We start from the raw sequence: 12,546 nt of genomic DNA on the forward strand, positions 1-12,546 counted from the left end.
CAGTGGAAGAGGGTGTTACCTGCTCCTTTTTGTTTCTTCTGGGCTGCCTGTTTGCTTCTTCCTGTTTGCTCAGATGTGCTGGTAGGGCTACGCATGAAACTCCCTTCCTCCATTCAGTCCCCATGAGCTGAGGTAACCATCACCTCTGAATGGAATTGTTTGGACTAAGAAGGAGTTGAGAAGATGCTCCTGAGGAGTAGGGCAGAGTGGTGAGGAGTGGTTTGCAGCAAGCTAAGAGCACTTGTCTCCTTGGCTGTCAGCATTGCATTTGTCCTTGGTGCCAGGCCCTGTGAATTTGGCACAGTAATTTATCATCCTGTAAACAAGGAGCTGGTTCCAACTAGGAATTCCAGGAGCAGGCATATAATTATAATGTTTTTACCAACTCCTTCAGCTAGAACTGCATTAGGACAGTTAACTATGGAAACTGAAAAACTAGACAGATCTGTAAAAGAAATTTTTCTCAAGCAATCCTCTTATTTTATGTATAAAGTACTAATTAAAAATAATTCAAGTTGTGGAAGAGCGTGTAGGTAATTGCACTGTACTATAATTTCTCTTTATATTCAATATTGTGGGAATAAACCAAGGAGACAGAGCAGCACATTTGACAAGAGGTAGAGGAGGTGACCCTACACAAGATCATTTTGTTTCTGCATGGGACGTATGTCACAGCTGCAGTAATGTTCTGCTCTGGATGAGGAGGGTGTGCAATGTAATTTCAATGAAATATTTAAGACCCTGTTCCCAATGTGAATGTGGTCCAATGAACACTGTGTCCTAGTCTCCATTAACATTGACTGTGTAGTGACATTGGATAAATCATTGCATCTCTTTGTGCATAAGCTCATCTGCAAAATGTCCTCCTCACAGATACGTTGTGAAGATTCATTAGTTAATGCTTACAAAGTATTTTGAAGACATAAATAAATACTGTTATTACTTTAACATTGCTGAAGTTTTGAGATCAAGAGGGCATTATACCCTCTGCATCCCACTGCCAGCTGGGGGCTGCAGGGACTGTCCATAAGTAAATGCACCTTTCAAATTGGTGTTTGCACACAGCTGTCATCTTCTGCTGAATGTCATCATAAATCTACATGGTCACTGTCATCCACTGTCTATGAGTGCCCAGTCTTTTATTGCAATTAAGGAACAAATTATAATAATTTTTGCAAAAACTGTACTCTAGAGATGAAAACCTTTTGCATGCACTGGTGTGATTTGGCACTGCAAGCAAGTACAGGGTGGTTTCAATCAGTCCTTCATTCATCTAATTCACAGCACTTCATTTCCCAGGCAAACAGCAGAATCATATCTGAATCTGGGGATGCCATTAAAATGAAACAAGTTTGAAATTCATAAATTTATTTCATGCCAAATCCCTGGGACACAATGGCGTTGTTGTGTCTTTTCTGAACTTTCAGATGAATTTACTAAATTGATATATTTACACTTCTTATGCTGTAGTTTAATATGCAACAGGAGATCTCACTAGTACAGTGAAACAATAGAAATCTTGATCAGATCTATTGAAAAAATATGCATTTTCATAAAATCTGACTAAAAATAGTATAAGTTGCTGAATATTAGATTTCCACCAATTAAAGTTAAATTAGGCTTTGTCCCAAATTGGATGTTAACATCTACTTGGGTTTTTTTCTGCCAAAAGAAATAGCACTGCCATGGAAATACAGAGAGCCTAAAAACTATTAGAGTCATTCAACGTTGTTTCCATGTTGATAAGCATGCAGTTATTATCATGCCTTCATTTCTCTATGTTCTTCTGTTATTTTGTATTAGGGCTAAATGGGTTCATTTCCACCACGAAGGGAGTCACACATGGAGCTATGGGGAAAAACAGCTGTGTGTCTGGAATGACAAGAAATGGACCACAAAAAAGGGGATGGGGTTACTTTCCTTTGCCAGGAAGGGTTAATAGGAAAGAAAGAAGACCATGAAAACCACGAGCATTATTCACTGATGACAAAACAAACAGAGAAGCCACAGGTTTTTTGGCTTTGCTGCCATCTAGCAGAAGATGGACAGCCTGACATCCATCCACCCTCTGGGACAGGGAAGAATATTAGATTGCTGAGGTAGGTAGCTGGGGGATAATGTGGATTATGGTTCAGGTCTGAGCTGGCCATTCTGGCTAATTGAATCTTAAAAGGTGGCTTGTTTCTGGAAGAGCAGATTTAGAAGCAGAACTAGCTGAGACTCACTCCTGTTGCTGGAGGAATGAAACAGTCTGGTCTCCCCTGTTGGCACTGTTGGATTGAAGGAGATGTGCACCCAAAAGAACAAGGCTTAGGAAAATTCAGGTATGCCCTCTAAAGACAAACCTTCTGAGCAAGGTAAGAGCCCTTTTCATCTCTGGGGAAAGGAAAGCACTCTTTGTGTGTACAGACCAATTTAAAAATCATCACTTAATAGTATCAGCCAGCTTGATCAAGGTTTGGTCAAGGCTTATGCTAAAAAACCCTTTAGCTTGGTACACATTTCAAGCAAGTCATTAGCTGATTTTGAGTTTGTACTGCTTTATCATCTGAACGGGCTTGAACAAAGCTTAGTTACGTAATGATCGTGTTAGGCTCCTAAATGAGTTTCCTTTCCTGTAATTATTAATCCTCCAGCTTCTCTCTTTCTTGCAATCTCATTTTCTCCTGCAGTGTATGGTCCTTTTGCAGGGACAGATAACTAAGTCTTGCAGACAGTCATTTATGGTCTGTGTTCATTACTTCACAGGCAAAGGAAGCAAAGCAGACTGTACTCTGATTTTCCCTTTGTGCAATGGAAACTGAACATTTATTATGGTTTTGTTGCTGAGGAGAAGTTCAATTGCTAATGTAACACAGGCTAAACTTTTGCAGAAAGAAATGTTCTGAGTTCTGGAACAACTGAAGTCACATGTGTTTTCCTGGGAGGGAATAAATTGGCTAAACCTGGGTTGAGGTGTTCTTGGGAGGCTGAGAAACAGCTGTGCTTAGGCTCAGACTAAGGATTAACCAGGTCACTCAGCCTGGAGGTTAAGCTTTAAAAGAAACTGAAACAAGTGAAGATAGAGGACTATACAGACAAATCATCCAGGTTAAGTGTGCCCTGTCGCTGTGTTCTTTAGACAATTGAAAGTAAATAAATTTCCTGCCAGATCTGATTAGACTGCATTTTTAAAGATGAAGTGAGAAGTTTTATTCTCATTCTTCTTCTAATGGACATCACAATATGGCAAAGGCCATTTGCCTTTGAGGAGCGTATCAGAAACCATGGGGCCCACACTCAGCTGAGTTTCTTTGATGCTGCTTTTTCCTAGGGCTTATGAATACAACAATAAGTTACATTCTAGGTCTCTAAATTACATTAGATTTCATATGAATACAAATATGTGTTTAGTAGTTTAAGCAGTGCCTTGGGGAGGGGATGTTGGCCACCCTTCCATGCTGGAAGGGCACAGGGCATGCCACACCTTCCTCAGGGGAGCTGTCAGCTGGACTATGCCCTTCAGCCAAGAATGGGGAAGCTCTCAAGGGCAGAGGCTGCTTCACACATTCAGCACCTGCAGAGACACAACCCTCCTCCAAGTGCTGTGTGTCAGGGTATCACTTGCCAGGCCCTGTGGCTACTGTGGGACAGACATTACCCCATGAACATCTGCTTCAGAGTGCTGGGGCAATGGGCTCAGGGGGAGAGAGCTGGGGAGTGAGGGTGTCCAAGGAACCATCATGGTCCATCAGGATTCATGGGCCACCTGGAGGAAAAGCCTGTGTGCTGTCCTGCCCTATGCATTACAGGCACTGAGTTCTCCTCCTCTCAACTTTGCAGCAGGCATATTTTAAAGTGATTTTGTTCCACAAGCCTTCTTCAACTGTTCCTTTTCCCCAGGCCCAGCAGGTCAGAAGGGAGAGGTGTCTCTGCCCCATTACCCAGCCCTGAGGAGCTCAGCCCACTGGTGTGGTGTCTGCAGTGCAGTGGCATGGACGGCATGTGTTCCTCGTGGGGCTCACAGTTCCATGGTTAGCCTCTGCTCCTGATTAAGAGGGAGAACATTCATGTATGCTTAGGTAAAATAAAGGACCTTAACCAAGAGAAAATGAGAGGGTAATTTTAGTTTTAAAACAAAATGGTTTTCAAAACGTATTGTCAGTGTCACCAAATAATTGTTTTAAATCCATTTAACTCAAATAGACTACTTTGTCAAAATGAGAGAGTCTCCTGCTGCAGAAATGTACATTTCTAAATCTAAAGTCATCTAAACAACACTATTGTGCCAGTACAATTATTATTTAAAACCAGGTTTAAGTAAATTTATTTTTGTATCAACACAGATGCCTTTACAATAATTTTAGTCTTTCTGAAGTCCACCCCAATGTATGGGGTGGACTTCATATTCCTTCATATTCCTTTATGAGCTGGGAACTCCTAAAAACTATAGAGAACATTCCTTTTTTACGTTCACTAGGTCCAGACTGGTGGAATGTGGGTTATTTTTGAAAGAGGGTTGTATGTGCTATCCAAACCAACCTCTAAAAGCAAAGGATGTGTAAAGTGCCTAGCAGATCCAAAGAAAGTGGAGTTATGTGCATGCTCCTTAAATTATCCTGACTGATGGCTTTCCTAAATCACTCATGGCCCTGTAAGTGCTTTCTGTGATAATTTACTTGCAGTTGGTCTGGTGATGGGAATACAGCAGGGGTGTTTTAGTTCTCCTTAACTGTAGGATGTTGTTGGTGATGCTCTGAGCATACTTTAACTGGAGTTAAATTTTCAGGGAAGGAATTATGTTTTCAGATGTGCATATGGGTTCAGTACAGGATCCCAGAATGCTTTTTATGCAAGCAATAAGTGCAACTAATAGAGGAGTCAGAGAGTTCTGTCTTTTTCTTCATAAAGGAGATGAGGTATTGCCTGGAAAAGGACAGTTTGTCCAACTAACATGAGTTAGCTAAAATGAATTTGCAAAAATCTGGTATTAGATGATGGATTTATGGCCTACTGATAAGTGACTAAAAGGAAAGAGCAAAACTTCCTAAACCACCACCATCTCTCTTATGAGTGTGCACTTATGCCTTCTAACAGGCATTGATGATATTCATTCACTCTTCAGAGTGTTTTATTCATTCCTTTTAATAAATTGACTGGTTTTCCCAGAGGAGAAGAAGGTGGATCTTTTTCTAACATCCCCTCTATAATGTTTACACTTCCTCACTCAGACCAGCAGCTCTTTGTGTGCAGATGATTGAATGGACAATCTAGCTTCCAGCAGAGCCTTACATGCTCAGGAGATATCAGTTAGCCATGGAACAGTCATGGAATGATGCTCCAGTTTTGAAGCATGTTTTGAAGCACAATGTTACCCACATGGAAACTGTTTGTTCTCTCATGTGAATGCTGATAACTTTGTGGAAAGAATGCCAAGGGCTATCAAGGAAAAGGCTTTCTGAAAATTCTCAAAAGCTGAAGTCTTTTTAAAAATACTTTTCAGAAAATTAAAAAAAAATTTGCAGAAAATGTGAAGAATGACATCTTTCTCTCCAAGACGGAAACCATGAGCAGAAATAGAAATTATTGTCTGTGCTCCTCTGCTGTTGAGATATTTCCAGTCTCAGAGAATTTATGGCTGCTTGGGAAACTCCTACCTGGTTAGAAGAGCAATAAACATAAGGAAAACTAAAAGAGATGCCAAGATAGTATCATCTGTGTTATTTAAACTGTTTAGAAACTGGAAAAACCCCACTCTGTTTATATCAAGCATAGATTTAATTTCTTGCTTACTAAGGAAAGCTGAATTCACTCACTGCTTTTTGCAATATGATCACTTTGTAATGCTGGGGAAAAGAGTAGGAGCTCTACATGATAGAGATGGTCCCTGGTGGCAGTAGCATCATTTGATCCTTGGCACAGCCAGTGCCTGACATCATCTGAGACCAAAGACTGTCAGGATAGTAGCTATTATCTTTACATAAAGAGGCAGCAGTTATGCACCTTAGCTGTTGTATGAAATTCCCATCCAACAGAATAAATGCCCAGTGCACAGGTTATACTTTGCACATACCCTGAGGAAATGTGTGTACAAAGAGGGAAAATGAGGGCAGGTGCTGGCAAGTTGGCTGGACCCAGAGGGCTGTTTTATTCTTGCAGCTGAGCTATTGTCAGCAATGCTGCATTTCTAGGAGCAGCTTGTGCATTCATTCCAGCTGGAGACATTGCTAGTGCTTGTCAGAACTCCAGACTAAAGCACTGACCTGCTCAAGCTTCTTCTGAACCCCTCCTAAACAGGACTGTATGTCACATATACACACAAAAAAATAACCCCAAGAAACCTCCAAACAACATTTTGGTTAAAGAAGATTTGGGTTATGAGCATATTTGGGTCCTGAGAGCAGCATTACAGATTTCATTATTGAAGGCTGTCATCAATTTGAGGTCACTTGGTGAGAGCTTTAGTGGTGCAAAACTGAGTGGCTGTAGTTTTGCTGGTACTGGGGACTTGGTGTGGTTAAAGTGGAATTAAGAAAGCTTTTTATTCAACCTCACAGCTGGTATTTGCATAGAAATCAGCAAGCTGTTCATGTGGACAAAACTTGGCAGAACTTGAACATATCAGCACTTGTGTAGTGAAGGATCCCCAATATTGAGATGCATCTGTGTCTAGGACTTTCTGAAAATTGACCTTTGTAATTCCCTATCTGGAGAAGGTGATTGGAAGAGGAACCAGCTGGAAGTGCACTACGAGCTGTGACAAAATGGTGTTGAGTAGATGATGAGGACCACTGCTAGCAGGGCTGTTAGGAGCTCTTGGAGAATATTCCACTTCCATCTCCCCATTCTTACCTTTCTGAAAAAATATCAGACAGTACTTTTGTAGGTTAGTAGACTTCACCTATCTGTGTTAGCTAGAATCCCAGCTCTTCAAATACATCATGTTTGGTATGTGGTTGTCCTGGCCCAGCAGACTGTGGTTTGGGCATGGCGGTGAAGCGCTCACAGCCGTTTGTGGCTAAGTAGAAACGTTGCTTGGTTTCATATGAATGGAAATATTTTCAGTGTGAACAGCTCCCATTCCAGATGTGCATTTCAACGGCATAAAATCAGAAGCTATGAATATTTTGGCACACTTTGCTCCAGGGACAAAGTGTTGATAGAACAGAATTTAATAGAGATAAATGCAGCGAGATAACAGCAAGATAACAATCTTACATGATATGACCTTACTGCAGGCATTAAAAAATGCCTTGCAATGAGACACTTTGGCCTAACTAGCATGCTGCCAAGATATTTTTCTTAGGCATTAATTTTATCTGCATCTCCAGCTACATCCATTGTCCTGTACTCAGAGAAATCAGTCCAACAAGCCTCACAAAATGGAAAGACTTAGGAAGCAGACATCAAAGCAACCTCCTTTGATAGTTTTGTTTTTTGTGCAAAGAACACTCTCCTTGTAGTATGTCATAATATGAATGAATTCTGATGTGTTTCCAGTGATATTTACTCCAGGTCCCAAGCAGAATTTTTTTAATCTATGTTATGACATGACCAATGTTCCTTAGGAGTGATTTATTCATCCCTAAAATCCCCTGGAACTGGCTCACAATGCAACAGAATATTCATTGAAAAAATCTACTCTCAAACAACAAAACAAAACTGCACAGTTGAATTACACGTTGGTAAAAATAGGAGGTGATTGTGGTAAGGCTGAATGCTGAATCCACTAAACAGAGAGTTTAAATAATGCCTTCAGTGTTTTATATAGAAATACATATGGATGTTTTACTCATGGTATAACTTTTACCATCTTGAGAGAAAGCACAAAAAAATTTGACTCCTCTAACAGAAACCACAAATGTGATTTATGGATTCAAATTGATCTGTGAGTTTCTGCTGACAGAATGATTGACTGACCTGAATGAGCAAAAGTTTTATTCTGCAATTCCAGTAGAATCAATGACTTGATAAAATAGGAAACAAAAGAGAAGAGAAGAGAAGAGAAGAGAAGAGAAGAGAAGAGAAGAGAAGAAAGAAAAGAAAGAAAAGAAAAGAAAAGAAAAGAAAAGAAAAGAAAAGAAAAGAAAGAAAGAAAAGAAAAGAAAAGAAAAGAAAAGAAAAGAAAAGAAAAGAAAGAAAAGAAAAGAAAGAAAAAGGATTTTTTTCACTTTATTTATGGAAGTTCAACTAATGCAACAAGGGCTCAATTAAAATATAGCAGAAAAGTTCCTAAGAACAGACTGACACAGATTCATTTGATTCCTTAAAAAGTAATGATGTGGCCTACAAGTGTTCTGGAGCCAGTATGGTGTGGAACAGTCCTCTGTTATCAGGACTAGATAAATTCTTTTTTGATTTTTCTCAAAAACTGCTGCAGTGAGGTAAATTCCCTCTCCCCGTTTCCAGGAGCTTCTCTGTATTTCCTTTATATTAGAACTGCTAGTTTGTAAATGGGACAAGAAAGGCAAGACTGTCCCTGGAGAAGAGATATAGTTACATTCCCTTATATTCTCAAAGGATGTGAATGCACATCCCTGACTCCTCCACTCCCATAAAAGTGGGCAGGACTAGAGAAAATTACCCCCTGAAGCAAGATGGATGGGTGAGGGGGGTCGTGCCTGAACAATTGTGCCACTTTCCAGGCAGCACATCTATGGATTTACCTCAAGCTGTAACGTCTTCCCTGTTTTACAGAACCTAATTTGGATGTGCATCTGGTTTGCAGCACAGAGAGTGATGGGAATATCCGACTATGTCAGCATGCAGTGATACAGCAGGAATCCGTGGGAGAAGACATTCATATGAGGAGCTGTCTTTTGGAAATGTGGGGTGTTTGACTGGAAGGGTTTCCCCCTTGGTTAATGCACACAGGCAGAGGCAGGGCTGTCTCCAGCTGCTGTGCTGTGCTGGATGAGCACCAGAGCTGTGCCAGCTAGTGCAATCCCACAGGAGACCAGGTGAATAGTTTCAGGGGATGAGAAAACTGGCATGAGAAAATATCCCAGTGCAATACTCAGTGACTGATTGCTTGGATTTGCTGACATTTTTCACTCTGCAGAATTGTTGCAGAACCTGTGATCATCTCACAGTTGTTTCACATTTTCCTAGGTTGAAATGGAAATTACCTAGCTTCTATTCTGGTTCAGCTGTAGATCACTGCCTGGCTGCTGTTACTACAAGGCTTTTTGAATTTATTTTCTTATTCTTCCATAGAATCGGTTTCAGTTCAGCATCTTGTCCTCCAAAGTGTTTTCAATGGTTTTTTTGCCCCTCTCACATACAATTTCAAGCTGCTGTAAACAAATTGTATGGCTGGTGAGCAGAGAGGAAACAAGTTGAAAGGATAAGAAGGACATAAAAAAATTAATTCCCTTCAGCAAAGAGCTTGAGTATCATCAGTTGTGTTTAGGCAGGTATTTGCACTTCGAGTGTGGCAATTAGATGCTGCAGTGCTGGGCTGCTGCAGGGATATGCAAACTTTTAATGATATGGCTTTCTGATAAGCTGCTAAGAGCAAAAATCTGGCAGTTGTAGCAAATGCTCTGACTCTGTTTGCTCGAGGAGAGCTTTAGCCAATGTGGTAGGGCAAAATTCCCCTTGTGCCCCCAGGGTGGGTCACTGTTCAGAGAGCAGTGGCTGCTGCCCTCATCCCACAAGCGGCTGTGTTCAACTGGCCCTGGTGAGCACGGCAGAGAGAGTGACCACAGATCCTCTGATTGGAAAGATATTTAATCTGTCTCTTCACGCTGCTAGTAATTGACCCAAACGTCCTCTGTTTGAAGTACTGCTGAAGGGGGAAGTTTTTACTCCCATCTGGTTATGATTAATCTTCTCAGCCAGGCTCCCTTTGGCCAAGGAAGAGCCCAAGACAAGAACAGTCTCTCTCCCTCTTAATTACACTGGTTTAACAGAGAAACACCAGTAATTAGAGCCCAGAGATGCCAGTAGGTATATGTGAACATGGTGTCAGTTTACAAGGTGATATGTTAAAGCTGATTCAAGCCTTTACACAATCTCTTTCTCATTACAGAGGTGTAATTAATCACTTTGTCTCATTAGCACACTATTGGATTAAACAGAGTCATTTTAACCTTCCTCCCTATCTTGGAATCTACTCTCACACAACAGAAGCCCATTTCCTTTGGAAAATATGATCAAGCTTTTTCATCTGTGTGGATGTGGCTCTGCAGAATTAAGTTAATTTTAGCCTTTTGATTATTCACCTGAATTGAATGACATATTAAAGTCATTGTCTTGGAGACATCCCTGGTCCAGACATGTCATTGGCTGAGTTGAGGAGCTTGGCTGGCCGAGTCTGAGGTGGGCTCCTTTGCTGATAAGGGCTGTGGTGAAGAGAGCTGAAGGTAAGACAGTACCCCTCCCTTCCCTTGAAATGCAGCTGCTTTGCAGCTTTATGGCTGGTCTCAGCCAGGCTGGATGGCAGCTGGGGAGCAGCTGTGCCTGGGCTCAGCCTCTGGCTTGGTCTCAGAGCAGCCTGGTCACTGAGCTGGGCGATTGTTGGGCTGCATCTCCCCATGGCCACTGTTTCTGGGCCCAAACCAGACCAGCCAATGCTGTGCTTTGCCAAAAGTTTTTCCTGAAGAAGAAGGATCCAGGTCAGTGTCATGCCTCAGACGTTGCTGGTGCCTCATAGCCCTGCATGGGGAGATATTTCAGGGAGGGATTTTTGCTGCCTGTCTTTGCATCTCATTTTTCTTTTAACATTGGCCGAGCAGAATCCCTCCTTGAAAATGAAACAGAGCAAATAAGTATGACTCAATTTTTCATAGAATTACAAAAATAACATTTTTCTGTGCAAAATCATAATCCAGACCAAGGTTTTCTGAGCTTCAACAGACTTGAAAGGTTTATGAACCTTTGAGAGTAATTTTGCTCTCTTTAATTAAGCTTGTGTCTTGAGAAAGCCAAGGGGAGGCTTACAAACATTTTTAAAAAATGACAAATGGCAAAGACTTTGCTAAGAAAAAGCTGGTGGTCTGGTATTTCTTCCTGCCTGCCGTTTCTTCCCAGAGATAACAATTTGCTAGGGTTGTGCAGGTCTTTGCAGCTTGCCTTAACTTGAAGAGATGTCCAGAGAGACTCTTAACAGGGCGGGAGGGAGGCTGGCGCCTAAGTGAATCTTTTTATCCCCTACAGAGGCTCCTGGAGCTCAGCCCTAGCTACATTGGCAGGGCATTGCATAGTTATCTGATTATACCAAAATATATTCCCTGAAACATCTTTTCCTCTCTAATTGAATGCTGGGAAGAGCTTTTGCTTTCTCAGCCTCTTAAAATACTCTTTTTTCTAATGCAATTGAAATGTTTTTGTAAATGTCTTATATACATAAGGGCTTCAAACTATGTGATTTCTGCCCCAGTGTTGGAGTGGAATCTTACATTAAAAATCAATGATCAGACAGCAAGGGAAGGTCACGCCAAGACCATCAGGCTTGTACTGCAGGAGCACAAGGGCAGGTTTTGATGCTGTCCCAAGTCAGCAGGCTCTGACATGTCCAATTAATGGGAAGACCCAAGCAAGGCTCAGCAGAAAATCCCCACATTATTTTAAAAATTATTTTCAAATCAGTGAGTATATTGACCTGCTCAACGGGGCTGCTCCTTGCACTTTTTCCATTTTCCTCCACATCCACAAGCTAGATCCTCAACTCTTGTGAGTCCAAGTGATATTCCTGGTTGCTGTTTCTCTGGATTTAGAGAAGTCAAAGGATGCTTTGCTCAGTGATGTGCAGTAGATAATGGGTAGAATTAAGAACTCCAAAACCAGGAGACTGACCCTCTTTCCCTTCAGGCCAAGGCAGACCAAGAGTGAGTCCAGTGAAATCACTGGCATTGTGTTACTATAAAGGCAGAGAAGAACACGAGTGTTTGAGTGTTTGCCACTTAGACCTAGAGTGTCTGTAGAGACATTTTTAACCACCATCTTCCAAACATCTTCGATTCAGTACAATAAGGATGAAAATCCTAATGGAGGTGAGCTGCCAAGTGGGGGATTTTGTCATTACTTGGAGCAAGCCTCAGAGCAGAGCTCCAGTCAACTCCTCCCTAGCATCTTCCACCTTAAGTTCATTTAATTACTGGTGCCTTTCAGGGACAGAACAAATCATTACCAGGTAATCAAGATTTTGAAGGGGTGTGGGGTGGTTAAGTTACATGCTGGTTGGTTATCAATGAGATGCAGAGACTAAGGAGAGGCAAAGTGTTTTCTTTAGCGTTGAAGAATTGGCTGCCCAAATAAAGGAGAAGTTTCCTTCTGTAGAATTTATGGTGGGATCTTTATTTCTTATTTTCTAGGCTTAAATAGTTTCCCTTTTCTACCCAAAAGATTAAACCTGGTCCAACTTGGCCCATTTCAGCTGCTGTTACAGGCACTTACCAAGATGCAGAATTTTACATATATTGATGGTTTGTTTGGTCTCACTACATTGCCTTTGCAATCACACCATGCTGGGGGATTGGAGTGTAAACTGCTGGTTCATAGCTGTCAGTTTTGAAATGAGAAAGCAGCTGTTGGGAAAAAAACAAGTTTCATGCTCCCCTCCCA

The sequence above is a fragment of the Serinus canaria genome, chromosome 1A, assembly GCF_022539315.1.
Source record: "Serinus canaria isolate serCan28SL12 chromosome 1A, serCan2020, whole genome shotgun sequence".
NCBI lineage: Eukaryota > Metazoa > Chordata > Aves > Passeriformes > Fringillidae > Serinus > Serinus canaria.